The 16,131-nt window shown below is 43.5% G+C and overlaps 1 long non-coding RNA gene across 1 annotated transcript in view; it reads left to right on the top strand.

The window, feature by feature from the left end:
* Positions 1–11,452, top strand: part of LOC141125427 (uncharacterized) — a 70,437-nt gene extending 58,985 nt beyond the window's left edge. Inside the window, exons 2-3 of the long non-coding RNA XR_012241381.1 lie at positions 10,052–10,257; positions 11,092–11,452. This is a non-coding gene — a long non-coding RNA (uncharacterized lncRNA). The remainder of the gene's footprint in view (positions 1–10,051; positions 10,258–11,091) is intronic.
* Positions 11,453–16,131: the final 4,679 nt, after the last annotated feature.

The following is a 16,131-nucleotide window of genomic DNA, read 5'->3' as shown; positions in this document are numbered from 1 at the left end:
CTGCTGCGGATTGTACCTTGGGAGGTTCAGGAAGCAGGTCTACTGGACCACTGACACAGATCCCACTGGGAGCTAGAGCATAGATTCCCCAGGGCGCGGAGTCTAAGAGCCAGCAGGTGTTCACCAGAGCCTCTAGTGGTGAGGATGGACTGCGCTGCAGTCTGGCTCCAGGTCGCGGCCCCCAGGGTCTCACAGCTCACGCTCACGGTAGACTACAGGAGAAGAGGAAGGAGGGAGCTGGCTGGAACATCAGGGTCACAGGCAAACAGGGATGGTCGGGAACAGGCCAAAGTCGGTAACAGGAATCAGATGTAGGAAACACAGCAAGTACACATAGAGGCTAAAACACAGTGGTTGATCAGCACTGCTGGCTTGCAGTGCACAGGTTAATATAGGGTTCCCTGATATGGCCTGGGGTGGGGCCATGCTTAGAGGGGAGGTTACAAAAGCAGTCAGGTGAGGGTCAGCTGGTCTCTAGAGATGAACACATGGAGACAGGTATGCTGATCGACAAACTCTATTGCATAACCATGACATGTAGTTAATTCAATCTACATTCTTGCTGACAGTTGTTATGGGGATCAAAGACTCAAAACCAGCTTTTACCTGATCCCTGGCTTTAAACTCATCAGGGACCCCCCTTGTAACCCCTATGACATGTATGTATACATGAGAATCAAAACTTCCGGAGAGAGCTGCTCGCTTCCTCCTCTGACTGTGTGCTGGGTCAGTGCATGTATCAGGGGTATCTTTGGTTAGGATATGGGGCTTTCTATTTTCATCTTTTTTGTCTAATGCACTCTGTGGTCGCCCAGTCTGGCCCTGGGTTCCAACCCACTGGCCCCCACAGAAACCACAACTCTGTCCCCAGTAACTGTCTGTGTGGCATACATATATATCCTTACCGTAAGGGATATCACTGTACCAATGGCATCACCATGAAGGGTCAAACGGACAAGGTACTATGTCACAGTAATCTAAGGTAAAGGTGGTCACATGTGTACCTGAAGAGTTACACCAAAATGTAATTATGTTATCATTTTTGTGATGGCCACCTCCTGGGCCCCTCCCCCTAGATCAAACAGAAAAAGGATATGCAGCACCCGAAAACACGCTCTCCTGCAGTGATAAGCGTGCATTCAGGTGTTCTTCCTGGCCAACTTGACTGAGGTGGCTGTGGTCACCAAAACTTGGAATGGACCATCATAACTTGGCTCAAGGATCTCCAGACAGTAGTTGGTGTGTTCCTGTATCTAATTCAGGATCTGGAATGGAAGAAAACACCTGGACATGCATTCAGGTTAATTCTCGTGATAATGTGGTTACATAATTAGTCAACACATCAGACTGTAACTGTAACTGTTGTGGAAAGTAACAACCAAGTCTGGGAGCTGAACCAAACAAAATTTCATAAGGGTATAGGGCATGTTTCCCCTGGGGGTGTGTCTGACACTGAACAGGGCAATGGGCTAACTGTCTGGCCAACTCATGTTAGTCTCTTGGGCCATCTTTAACATCCTGTTTTTAGTGTCCCATTCATCCTTTCTACCTTCCCGCTACTTTGAGGGTGGTATGGGATGTGTAGTGCCAACTGAACCCCCAGTGCTGCCCAAATCTCTTTAGTAAGGGTTGTTGTTAGGGCTGGTCCCTGATCTCTCAATATCACCTCTGGGACCCCAAATTTACATACTATCTCACTCAGTAGTTTCTTAGCTGTGGTCCTGGCAGTCATGACCACTTCCACTAGGGCGTATTCGAATCTGCCACTTCTTGGCACTTGAGAATGATCAATTTGCATCCTCTGGAATGGGGTATAGGGCTTTTGCCAGGTGCTTCTTCTGTGCTGCTTCTGTGCTTCTTCTGTGCATCCTGGGTTACATTTGGTGCAGATAATGCATGATCTGCAGAAGCTGTCGGTCAGTGGAGTAACTCTTGGTGCAACACTTGTTGATAAGAGAGTTCATAAAAGTCTTTGTCAAGTGGGCAGCTCCATGTGCCCATTGCACCACAGCTGGGTACATACTCCTGGGTAGACAAGGCTTCTTGTTGCACTCGAATAGTCCATTTCTGAGAGTTGCTCCTCTCCGTTTCCAGCTTTCCTTCTTATCCGGACTTGTTGTTTCCTGTAGTTCTTTTAGATAAACTCTGTCCACTGGGAAAGTCTGTAAGGTAAGCACGGGGTGGTCTTCTTCTACCACCCTGCTGTCCACTTCCCGCGGACCACCAGCTGTCTGTTTGGCAGCTGTATTGGCTCGATGATTGCCTTAAGCTTCCTTTGAGTTCATTTTGTCGTGTGCTTTTACTCAGAATAGTCACTTGGGTTGGGAGAAGCAAGGCATCAATCAAGTTTTCACAGGTGTTCCTGCAGCCATCAGGAATCCTCTGTCCTAGATAACACCATAATCATGGGCAATGCTGAAAGCATATCTTGAGTCCATGAATGTTGGCTCTTTTTCCCTCTGCCCATTTACGTGCTGTAGTAAGTGCTTATAGCTCTGCCTCCTGTGTAGACATCACCGGTGTTAAGGCTTCAGCTTGTAGAACAGTGTTTTCAGTGGTGACCGCGTGTCCTGTGTGGTCATGGGGTGACAAGTCAAGACTCTACTCCTCCTCCTCCTTTCCCCCCTCGAGAAGTGGAAGAAGGGTGGTAGGGTTCAGTGTTTGACAACTTAATAGAGTAATGCTGTCCAGTAGGAGGGAACACAGGAGTCTCAAGTGTCTGGTAGTGGACAAGTGTTTCGGCTGGATCTTGGTTGAATATGGCAACAACGTCATGGGGAACAAGCAGAACGAGGCAGTGTCCGAGGACCAAGTTCAAAGTTTTGTCAAGCAAGGCTTGTGTAGCAAATCCAGCTCGCAGACACAATAGGCCTCCTCTTGCTACCGCATCCAGCCGACAGGAATAATATCCTATGGGGCGTAGGCTGATGCCGTGTGATTGGGTGAGTACACCTGCAGCATGTCCCAGACGTTCGGATACAAAGAGCTTGAGCGTTTTTTCGTAGTCTGGGAGCCCTAGCGCCTGAGATGGCACACTTGAGGGCCTCAAACTTAGATATTTCTTCAGGAGACATCTGGAAGGGGTCTGATTGCAGAGCATCAGTAGGAAGGCTTCTGGAATCCATGCTCTGCACTAGGAAATTAGTCCAAGGAAAATGACAGGTGTTGAGCACCACTGCATTTTGGGCTTTGTGGTTCTGCAGCCCTGGTTGGCAAGATAGCACAACAGGCTTTCTGAGGTGACTTCAACAGGGGGTAAGTCAGCTGCACAAAGGATAAGGTCATCAACATGTTGGAAGAGAATCACTTCCGGGTGTTCCTCTTGTCATGTGTCAAGGATGATAGCCATAGCTTTTGCAAACTGGCTTGGAAAGTTCTGTGCCCCTTGTGGCACAACTGTTTAGGTATGTTGCCGTTTCTTTCCGTGGATGAATGCAAAAAGGTACCAGCAGGAGGGGTGAGGGTGGACACTGAAGAAAACGTTTGTAAGGTCCACCTCTGTGAGGTATTTTGCAGTCAAAGGCATCCACAGTAGGTACCTGGTTCTCTTTTTAGGATTCTCTTCTTGGGGTTATTGTGGTTTCCGGGGCAATGAAGCGCCCTCTTTCAGCTTGACTGAAACTGGTGGCACCTTTAAGTTACCGTTGTCTTCCGGTCCTGTGGACCATAGGCACGCAGGGATTCTGTCAAGTACTTCCTGCAGTATTGAACTTGAAGTTTTTGCTTCATTAAGTGTCATCAGGAGAGGCAGAGAACACAAAGCAGATGAGTCTTCTAAAGATAGGGGAGTATGTAACTTCATCCTCCCTTCAGGCGTGTCCTGATTGAGGCCTGTAGTCTGGACAACACATCAGCTCCTAGTAGATTCAAGGGACATGTAGAGGACACCATAAATCTGGCAAGCAAATCAGGAAGTGGAAAGGAAAGAATTATTAGGCAGGTTCACCGCCCTCAACACACTTTTGGCTGCACCCCTGTCAATGAGGAAAGTGGTAGGTTTTTCGTCTGGGACATCTTGGGGCTCTGCATTCTTTTTTGAAGTGACCCCGTTTCCCACAGTTGTAACAGGTGATCCTTTCCCTGGTATTGGGCAGTGGTGGTGGACTAGTGTAGGCGGGATCTTCGTCATGGGTTACCATGAGGGGCGTTGGTTTTTTACCTTTTTGATTTTCTATACCTCTGGTCACCAACAATAAATCAGACATTTTCATTGAATGGTATTCAGGGCGGGCCACCATCAGGCCTTTTCTGATATCCTCTCTGAGCCCTGAAACAAAAGCAGTTGATAACATGTGTGTGTGTGCCTTTATGAGTCTAGCATGATACTTCTTCACAGACTCCCCTTTATCTTGGGTAATATCTTGGATTGTGGTCTTCTGATCCGTCAACTTCTCCTTTGCCCAGTCGTGGAGTTGTGCACAGAACTCCACGCCTGAGGTGTAGGAGGTGGCACTTGTCAGGCAGGCATCATTGAAGGCCATCTGCATGACTGGCCAAAAGACATATCCTGCTTTGATTTGGCATAGGCTGATCAAGTCTCTCCAGGCAGCTGAGTAAGTTTCTTGTATCTGCACTATCCTGTGGTAGAAGGGAATTGGCTGCTTCTCTGGGTCAGGCAGACTTGTCACTAAGGCCGCTGTTTGTGATAGAGTAAAAGCGACATACATCACTGGTGCCCCTTCTGGTAACCGAGACTGTTGTTGGGGCAGGGGCTGACAAGAGGCACTGTTCTTTACGGTTGCCAGCATGTGTTTGAGATCCTCTCGGAACTGAGAGTCTGGAGCCGGATTGGGGGTTAAATCAGTGGGTGGCCTTGCTGCCTGCTGTCGGGCTTCCCACTCAGATGCTTCTTCAGCATTAACATATCCGGCCTGGGAATGTGATGCTCCCGTATTGGGGAAGACAGGTGTGTGGTATGAACCATCTTGGTTTAAAACAGGGAGGGCTGGGTACAGGCTGTTTAAGCTTACTGGGTGTACCAAGATGGCCGCCGGCAGGAAGTGCACTGGACTGGGTAGAAAGTGAAGGCATGGGTGCACTAAGATGGCCGCCGGGCTGAGTTGTCACAGTGGGTTGTGCTTGGGTGGTGAGAAAGGAGTGGTTGTTAGACGGAGGGCAGTGCTGTCCCTCCCCTCCTTTGTTTAAAGTTCCAACATATCATCAGCTCTGTGATACACATATTAATACAATCGCCATCTTTCTTAACTTCCTTTATCCAATTTTCTTTATCACACAGGATTTTTCTCCCTGTCTCTTCAGCAACATAACTTTTGCCATTTCTTTCAACTTTGTTAACTATTTCAACATCTTCTTTGCAATATCACTTTCTTTTCCTTTTTTTAAAAGAGAAAAATCACTTTCTTTTTTTCTCTCGTACAACCAAGGGGTTAATATTTTTCTCAGCGTTCTTATCAGCAAATTCCTTCGGTGGGAGCTCATAAGACTAATGTACGGTTAATCTCAGAACAAGAACAAACACATTAGGGGTAGTGAGGAGCAACGGCCCGCGACCCAACAGATCTCCCGGGCAGCCCCCCTCCGACCTTAACCAATCCCCACCCCCTCTCGTGTATATAGCAAACAATAAACCACAAATACAATCACGACAGGACATTACACCTGCCACTCTTCGAACTGCAAAATTTCAGCAGGCTAAAATAACCACAAGGGCAGACCACCCTGCAAAATAAACCCGTTTATAGACGTTTTTTTTTTTTTTACTGTTACCCGCTCTACACCAAGAGGCCGACAACTCGTCTTGGGGTGAGACTTCTGTAACACTCTCAGACTGCAAAGCCAGCAGCTGAGACAACCCTCAAAGGTTCATCGAACCCAGAGTACACCCGTCCCATAAACGTTTGCTACAAGGGAAACAATCTCACTCCAGAGGCCGACAGCTCGTCTGGAGATGAGAACACACATTCACACATGTAGCACCCTTAGACTGCTGAGTTTCGTAGCCCAAAGAATGGCAGACAGTGAACAAATACAGTCAGCAGAAACCCATTGACAGGTTCGTTAAAACAACCTCAGGCGAGGAAATACCTGCCTCTAAGACAGTCTCAGCATACCGACAGAATCCAGCCGTCAACCGAAAGATAAGAGAGTCGTACAGTGGTAAGAATATCAATCAAACTTACCGTACTGTTAGGGCTGCGCAAGACCCCCTCTGTTATCTTTCAATTAACGCCCGAATGCTTGTCGCGGTATAACTTCGACTGTAGCCTGAGGTCCCGGGTTTCGGCACCATCTGTTATGGAAATGATTTAAGAGCTTCAATCGAGCTCAAGGTTATCTGCTGCTGTCTCTAATTTGAAAAGTGTGGATATGCATGCATATAAAAGTAAACACTCTGAGACACGCTCAGAATTGCCAACTCATTACACTTCTGATTTATTCAAGGCGGTGTTAATGTTTTATACACACAAATACGTCATTGCTATGTTAGTCTAATAGGTACATCTCATTGGTTAAGATAGAAAAGAAGATGGATAATTTTCATAACGAGGTTTGGTTCTCTTTGGTCTTATCTTCAGTTCCGCGTTCTTTTGATGTGTGGGAGGTAGGGGGTACACGCCATCTTGAGAAAATATAGGAACAGAGCAAATCTGTATACTTATATAATGAGTAAGGAGAAAAATATGTATACACATAAGAAAATAGACATTTTCAGATTACTATTATTATTATTTACATCACATTCCTTCACAGTACTAGGAGGCATGGGAGGTGAGGGAGGCAAGAGTGGGACTGCAAAGCTCGGAGCCAAATATACAGGAGGCTTCTGCAAGTGCTCCTTAAAGAAAGGTCTCTCTCGGAGTCTGGAGTCAATGAGGATGGTATATGTGATCAGCTTCTCCAGATCCGTAGGTATGTCTTGGGCTGCTATCTCATCTTTGATGTTATCCGAGAGACCATGAGAAAAAGCAGCCATGAGGTCCTCATCGTTCCAAGCGACCTCTGCTGCCAGAGTACAGAATACAATGGCATAATTGGCAACAGTTCTCGTACTCTGTTTGATGGACATGAGGCTCTTGGCAGCAGAAGTTCAACATGCGGGAACATCAAATACCCACAAGCTCAGGGTAATTCAGGACAATGGGTTTTTGCATCTCCCATAGAGGGTTTTGCCCAGGCCAAGGCTCTATCAGAAAGCAAAGAAATAATGAAGCCTATTTTGCTACTGTCTGTGGGGAACGCCTGGGGTAGCATCTCAAAGTATATCCCAACCTGGTTGAAAAACCCTCTGCATTGAACTGGATCACCCCCAAATCTCTGGGGAAGCAGAGCAGAACCAGACAAACCTCTTATATAGGTAATATTCGAAGCAGGTGCCTGCACAGAGACTGGAGCAGCAGTAGGAACGGCCTGCAACACAGGTTGTACCAGAACAGCCACCGTGGAAGGATCCAGGTGGTCAGTGCGAATCAGGAGCGTCTGTAACGCTATGGCAAACTGATCCAAGCAGTGGTCCTGCTCATTCAATCTGGAAAAAATATTACCACTAGGTGGATTGCCTGCATCTTCTGAATTCATGGTCTTCGTTTACTGTCAGGAACCATAAATTAGATGGAGACAGAAAATGCAGTTAAAATCACACCTTTTAATATAATGGTCAAAATGGTACAAATAGTAAACTTAGTCAAAACATAGCCAGGGTACAGTAGCCAAAGCGGGTAGACCGAACAAGCCAGTAAATCAGGAAGCCAGAGATCAGCGTAGTCGGAGGCAGCAGACAGGATCAGGAACCAGAAGGGACGTCAGCCCGGCAAGTCTTCAAAAGGAACACAGCAAAGAGTCTTCAGATATGTTTGACCAAGGCGAAGGCACAGAAGGAATAACCAGGGAGTTTAAATAGCCAGAAGGGGTTGGCTGTAAGCTGGACTGACGAGCAGGAAATGATCACCAGGTGAGCCACTGTGGAACGATGAGTGCTGGCAATTAACTGACAACAGAGCAACCTGAGCACTGAGAAGGGAGGGCTGAGAGCCGAGCTCTGACAACAGCATGACGTAAAAGTCAGAGGGACCTTAGAAGAGGCCTCCACTCATTTGTGATGAGTTGGAATACTACATCCACTGGACAATGGTGCACAGGCAAGCTTTAGACCATCTTTATTTGAAGCAAACTAAAACAGCAGAGAAAGTGCCTTCAAAGTGCAGGTTTGGGGACCAAGAAATTACAGGTGACCGTTTTTCTTTTGGCTGTCCTTACCTACTACAGCAAGGGCTTTGTAACCAGACAGGTGACAACTGCAGTATTTGGAAGAAGCTGTTAGTTTGCCAATAATGTGTGGGTTGTGCTTCTGAGTAGCCCTGTACAGACATGTTAGGGTCACCAACCAACCACTTGTTTACCAATAAACCAAATGTATCTTCCTCTGCCTGTAGCCTTCTGGGAACTAAGATTCCTGGTGGTGGCAAAAGCTCTCCTTACCTTCAGCCTCAATGTCTATCATATGGTTTCTGATAAAGGGGGTTGGCAGGGAGCTGAGCTTAGGTCAGATTGCCCATACTAGACCCGCCATATTCACACTTTAAGTCTCACAACAAGCATTGGATTTTATTGACTTGTCATATTTTCACATCTACATGTTCAGTATCACAATTAACTTTCAAATCATGCATCATCATCATTTTTTTATAACTAGCTAAGAAATTCTTCCTGATTTAATATAGAGCAGTGTGGAGTTTATACAAGTTCTGCTCGTGAGCTGTGCCATATATTGTTTAGTGGAAATGAATGTATAATTGGCATTAATGTTAATTTCAGCAGTGGGCTTCAAGTCAAAGCTTGTTAATCGCTTTTATACTGTCTTAGGATTTCTATCTATGTCCCCACTTGGGTGATTCACCCTTTCTATGGCTAATTCTAAATGGTACAGTTGTCATCGGAATAGGAGGTGAGGGGAAATCTTTCAATGACAACACCTATTCCTGTGAAAACTGTCTAATGGTGGCCATACATGTAGAGATCTTAACGAATGATTCTTAACAGAATCCGATAATATGATCGGATCTGTAAATCATCGAAAAGTCACATTCTATATCATTACTTGATTTTGAGGGATACCAATCAATTTAACCAAACCTGTTCTGGTGGACCTGGTCGGAATATATGGTCATAGGAAAGTGGATAGTCAAAAATGATTGTTGGACATGTTCTGATCTGAACAAAAGACTCTTCACAAAAATGGATAATATGAGTCTATGTATTATCAAAAAGACACATACTGTGTCATCGAACAATTTTAGGCAAAGCTGATCAATTTAATCTAAATTATTCAGATTGTATTTCCGATTGGACAGTAAATCTATGATCACATACAGTGCAAGAACAAGGTCATCTAGCCCCCACAGCGAAGTTGTCCCTCCACCTCCTACTCCCCCAAACGTAGGAGCATTACGTGTCAGCAAAAATCCCCTCCCACCAAAAAATTCAAGCACTAATTTGCTTAGCCCCTAAGCATAAATTCCCTTTGCAAGCTTAAGTTCTCCCCAAACAAAAATCCCCTCTCCTGTCAGATCACTACTGTGCGATGTTTGCTTACCCACGCTCTACCCACATTCTTTGTTAGGAGTAAATTGGGGAGGGTAAACAAACACTTCACAGTGGCGATCCGGCAATCCTGATTGGAGAGCTGCAGTGGCAGGAGGTAGAAGCTCGAGGGGAGAGAGAGCACAACCTGCACCTCCTCCAGGCTCCATCCAGATCTAGCTTGTCTCCTCCAGTGCTAAGCTGACAGGAGTAGTGAAGCTGCTGTCACTACTCCTGTTAGCTTGTAGGTAGGAGCTCTCCAAGCAGCACCCTACCACCTCACGTGACACCCATTGCATCCAGGGCAGTCATCCCTCCTGCCGACCCCTTGTCCTTGATCATATATATAAAATCTCTGTATGGCCATCATAAATGTCACATCAAGCAATATTTTCGATCTTCCGATAGTATCTATCAATAATACAATCATTTATAGAATCATTCCATGTATGGCCACCATTAGAGTAGATATTCTTGCACTTTGGAGTGATTTTATGCTGTGTCTCCATGACAGGATATAAAGGGAAATCTCCACAGTGAGACAAGAAAAACCTGAGTTTTAACCATTCCCTACTCTGCTACTAAACCATGCCTCTACTCCCTACTAGCCATCAGGAGGTGGCTGTAAGGACCAGGAACAGACGGCCGCCTCCCGATGATGTCAAAGGAGAAGACAGTGGCAGCAGATGACAACAGATCAATGCTGTATTCTCTGGACATGTGAGTAGATTTATTGAGCATAACCCAGCATAAAAGTTAAAGTGGTTGTAAACTGCTGCACTTTTTTTTTCTTTTTTTTAATCTTACCTGCATCGCAAACTAGCACATTATGTGAAACTTACCTTAAAACGAAGCCTTTCTTTCTGGCTATTCTTTCAGAGTGCATGCGCCAGTGATTTCACTGGCTGCATGTAATGTAAATATTTCCTAAACGGTGCATATTTAGGAGGTATTTAAACAAACTATAGGTCAGCCTTATTATAGGCTGACCTACAGGTAAAATTTAAATATGGAAGTTTACTCCTACTTTAATAGGGAGTGGGAAAAAACAGCAAGGGGTTAAATTTCCTCTTTAACTGTAATTTATTTCATAAAAGCGGCTCTGAATTTAAAATGTTTAACATTTTAAGAGTAATAAAGCGGGCTGCAGATCAAAATTAATTGTTTCAGATGGTGAAACCGTCCTCAGTCCATGCCTTCTATTGTTTAATTCCAGTATCTTCAGACATAAACTAAGATATAGCTTCGCTGGCAAAAAAAAGGATAATGTTATTTTAAAAAGATTTTAATGAGGTCTCAATACAGTACTTCCAGATTCTAAATTGCTGTTGCCGTTGTTAAGCTTCAGCACAAAAAAAAAAAAAAAATCCTTATCCTTGTTCACATTCTAACAGTCATTTTTTTTTTCCTGCCAGCCAAGCAAGGTCGAAGGTGAACATTAAACACAGATATTCTGATTGATTTAGAGGGGAAAAAAAAACACAGAGGTGAAAAATCATTAATGAGAAGTGATCCTACAAGTTTACACATGCTAATTGCTAATGTACCCGGCAGGTCACCAGAAGGGGCTCACAGACCCCCTGGAGAGTGTAATCGGACACAGTATGAAATATGCAGATGGCCTTTATCTGGCAGTGTAATTACGAAGTCACCCGTGCTGGAGGATCAGGATGAATTTACACTGGGACGGAGAAAATGAACATCAGACATCCAATGTTTGACATGCTGCTTGTAACTCATGTAAACAAGCCATCGGTACGCATGTAATCTCTTTACCGCGGTGTGCATACAGGTTTGCATACAATTGTTCTACAATTATTTGTAACACCCATTGATCTTTAGAATACAAATACTGTATTTTTATCTAATAAAGAAGAAAAACATTATTGTGTTGTCAGCGAGAATACATTTCTTGAGGTTCAGAGATAAATTTTGTGCTTGGTATTTTGTACCGGCCCAATGCCAAACTTTTTATCCTGACCCCTTTCCTTCCTTGCTACCCTTCTCCCCACTCAGCAAACTTCTTTTCTCTTGAGGGGGGTACACAGTATGAGAAAATCGGAAGAAAAATTCCATAAGAGGCATGATCGTTCGATTTTCGTATAGTGTGTACACAACTTTTGACATCCAATTCCGACTTTGCAAACGAAAATTTCTAAAGGGCAAAACTCCAAAATTTGTCTTGTACGGGAACATAACAAGCTATTTTTGTTTAATGTGTACGGTTTTCGTGCAAAAAATATGATATACGAAAGACTGCGCATGATCAGAAACAATAAATAACAAAACAAAACTTTTATCGTACGAGAATTTTCATACATTATTTCTATCCTCGGTTCCGACTTGCTGTGAAACATTGAGGAAAACCGACTGACCATTCGCCTGATTTTCTTATAGTCTGTACCTTTAGTCTTGTTTCTAATTTTCAGGTCTTTTACTTTTGTAGTACACCTCCTCCTTGCCTTGGCTAAAGCCTGGCAAGGAGGACACTAATGCCGCGTACACACGATCGGACATTCCGACAACAAAATCCATGTTTTTTTTTCCAACGGATGTTGGCTCAAACTTGTCTTTCATACACACGGTCACACAAATCTTCTCGGAAATTCCAAACGTCAAGAACGCGGTGATGTACAACACATACGACAAGCCGAGAAAAATGAAGTTCAATGGCCAGTGTGGCTCTTCTGCTTGATTCCGAGCATGCGTGGAATTTTGTGCGTCGGAATTGTGTACACACGATCGGAATTTACAACAACGGATTTTGTTGTCAGAAAATTTGAGATCCAGATCTCAAATTTTATGTGACGGAAATTTTGATGGAAAATGTCCGATGGAGCCTACACACAGTCGGAATTTCCGACAACAAGCTCCCATTGAAGATTTTCCGTCGGAAAATCCGACCGTGTGTATAGGGCATAATAGTTTTTTTTTCATTCAACCCAGCAGGTTGAACGAAAAAAAAACTAACAGCTCCAGTTGGTGCCACTGTACTAACTATCCGACGTTAGTACAACAATCTCCCCTGCTAGGCTGTTGTGTTCTGACAGGGGGATGGCTCCCCAGTCAGAACACTCCAGACAGCGCTCTCAGCTATTGGCTGAGGGCACTGATCAGGAGCAGGTCAGCTGCTGGTTTTCCAGAATGCTCTTCCGACAGAAACCTGCTTTTGTCGGACTGGCTGACATACACAGGGTCCGAATGTTGGATGGTTTTTATTGAACCAGCCAATGTCTCACGACATTCGGTCCATGTGTACTATGCATAAGGCCTAAAGGATGTTCTCTGGGTAGGAACCTCGTCTAGTACAACAATCAAATTTTGACAAGGGAACTCTACCCCAAATGCCAGCAGACCCCCTGAGGATATCTTGAGTACATAGAGCCACCTACTAAAGGAGCGCTCACTATTTATGCTGCAACTGAGGATACATACAGTATCATATGTGGCAATTTGATGTATTCATGTTTGTATTTTATTACAGTACCCTATGTAAAGACGTGTACTTTTGAAAAAAATGCAGTTTATTTTGCTTTTGTACTCGGATTATATAAAACTTGTTGAAAAAAAAATGTATTGAAACAAAGAATATATTTTAAAATGGTTTTGTGATTTTACCATCTAGGGCGAAAGTGACCATGTTTCTTGAGAGCTCCCCATGTGAGCCACTTATACTCACTTAGCCACACTCCTCCACCACTGTTTTCTCCATTGGAGATCTTGTGGAATACCTGGTGCTTCTTGGCTTGAGCATGTAACCACCTCCCAGGATAGAGTGCTGGGGCCTGAGCAACCAAGCCAAACACTGTCAAGTGAGAGAAGTACCATTAACCCTGTGCAGTGGAAGACTGGGAACTTTTCACCTAGGTCATAGACACAACTTACTGGCCGTTTCACGGTAGGAACAGTTTCGCTTTGGGCTAAAGTGCTCCAAAGATAGTGTACCATGGTGCTGAACTGAATAGTGGCCATGGTAAAAGGTGGGTGTTCTCCTAAAGAACCTGGATTTAGCCCTTGATGCAGTCACTGTTCAGCTGAAAATTTCCCATGCTGGCTCTTTGAATTCTTTAGTTGGAAGGATATTGGATGGGTACCACCAGTGCCATCCACTAGGCAAATCGGGAACTGACTGAAATTCAAGCAGTGTATGGCCAGCTTTAACGCATGATCCCTCACTAATTGCCTAAAAAATGTATCTACAGTATATGATTTTTTTTATCCCAGGTTACTAAATTAGCATATTTCTCCACAGATCACACTACAAGTATAGATTATTTTATACAATGTTCTCAGACAACAATGTACAGCCAATAAATATCTGATATCCTCAATACGATAATCTCCAAATCCATAGTGGAGTATGTAGTGTATCCAAGTCAGGATATTCCCGATGAAAAATATGGTCTTCTATAATTGTTTATTGTGGCGGGTATTCACAGTGTTATTAATTATTGTTAATTAAGCAAGCTGTATATATTATGCACTACACAGAGAAGTCACAGGATTGTATGACGATTTATATCACAGGTGCTTCACTGATGCTTGAACAAAATCAACTGTTTCAGAGGACAAACATTTTGAGGAACAGATAAAATGTTAGTTCTTTAAAGGGTATATACAGTATTACATGCTCTTTATTTATGCTCACAATGGACCACATAAGTGCCATTTAGCAGCTCATTACTTGAATGGCTGGAAAACATTGGGAAATAAGGTTTGTGCACTGAATTTCTTTTTTAATTTGGGGTTTTGGGAGGAAGCCTTGGTGGGTGGACCTGGATATGGACTTTGATGCTAACAATTAAGGGTTCACTTATGGGTGTCGGGTCGGGTTTGGGATAACAGCAGCTTGCTTGGTTACTAAGATGTTTATTTTGTGATACATTACTTTTTTGTGTGATGACTTTATTTTTTTTACAGCCAAAAGAACTGCAACTTTATTTTTGCAACCCTGTTCTTTGAAGCATAGCTAAAGCCAAGAACAAAAATCAAATATATTGCAGCTTACTGGTCCTTACACGTGGTGGCTGCATTAGCTTTCTTTTTTTTCAGACTGGGAACATATTCACCAAGTACAGAAAATACCTACTTTTAAGAAATTCAGTGTCCTTATTACTTCCTGTGAGCTGGCCTGGAAGTATAAAACAATGTTATTTGGTTTTCATAAACTACTAATGTAATGGAGATGTGCAGACATGCTTGAAGTCAAGCCTGATGACAACCATAGCTCCCTCCATAAATACAGTGGAGTGAGTGATTGTAGCCAACCTAGGATAGGAACTATGTTATTCACAGGCTTGCCGGCTAAAATAATAAAGAGGACAAGCCTGAAAAAAACGAATGCATTTACTACATGTTAGGAGTGGTAATCTGCAAAATATTACATTTTTGGGAAGTTCAGATATGCTTTAAATTATATAAGATGCTGCTGCCCTACCAAACCCTGGCACTCTAAAGCCTACAGGGCAGGAGCCCTGAAATGTCCAGAGCTTCCTAATCCTTGGGATCTGGACAGTGACATTGATAAATGTAGATCTATAATATCTCTGGTGTTCGATAAGGCCTGGCTAACCCCTTTACTTGTGTGAGGTCTTTGAGTAACATCTGCCTGTTGAAACACATTTAATCATCCAGAATAATGTCTCATCTCGTGCAGAACTGCAGAGAGCATCTAAACAGGCTCTCCGCTGCTCGGCCGGTGATTTCTTGGAGAACCAGTTTCACTGGTGAAAAGTCACTGTATTTGTTCTTTGAATTAAAGCCTTTAAGGCGAGGCTGGGAATCAATCCTAAATTCTTCATTATCACAGGAATACACAGGATAAGAATGTTATCAGATCATGAAACAAGGGGCAATGCTATGTCTTGGTGATAGGCCAATGCCTTTCTCCATACCTAGATCCCTTCATTATATTTTAATCATGAGCTCGAGAGAGAGGCGTTTAAGTGCTAACAACTTGTTACATGCATTAAATATTTAGCTGTCATATTTGATGTGCATCTAAAGGTGCTTTCTACATTTCCCAATGACTTACTGTTTCATTTTTTAAAAAATTACATTTTACATTTTCAGAATACAGCTTTATAACCCCAGCTCGAACCCCAGTCAGGACTCTTCCTGCATGGAGTTTGCATGTTCTCCCTGTGCTTTGTGGGGACTTCCCTGGGGTACTCCAGTTTCCTTCCATACTCCAAAAACATGCTGGTAGGCTAATTGGCTCCTGTCCAAATTGACCCTAGTATGTACAGTATGTGTATGTGGGGACCTTAAATTGTTAGCTTCTTGAGGGCAGGTTCTGCTTATGTGAATGTGCAGTATGTAAAACACTGTGTAGATTGTTAGCACTATATAAATATCTAAAATAAATAAAATAAAAAGTAATTCAAATAAAAAAAAAAAATTTAAATCACCCACTCCTACCCTAATATTGATATTCTCCCTGCATATGAATTGAACTAAGGGAGGCCAGTGTCTCTCCTGCCTTGACTCAATGAGAGTTGAGCAGAATAAAAGGTTAATGTTCACAAAGTTATCTATCACATACAAAGTAGTAAAATGGTATAGTAAGTTTGTGAGTGTCTAATAAAACTTTTA

The sequence above is a fragment of the Aquarana catesbeiana genome, linkage group LG01, assembly GCF_042186555.1.
Source record: "Aquarana catesbeiana isolate 2022-GZ linkage group LG01, ASM4218655v1, whole genome shotgun sequence".
Classification (NCBI taxonomy): domain Eukaryota; kingdom Metazoa; phylum Chordata; class Amphibia; order Anura; family Ranidae; genus Aquarana; species Aquarana catesbeiana.
Note: the sequence above shows the minus strand (reverse complement) of the source record. Positions and strands in the feature narration are given on the sequence as shown.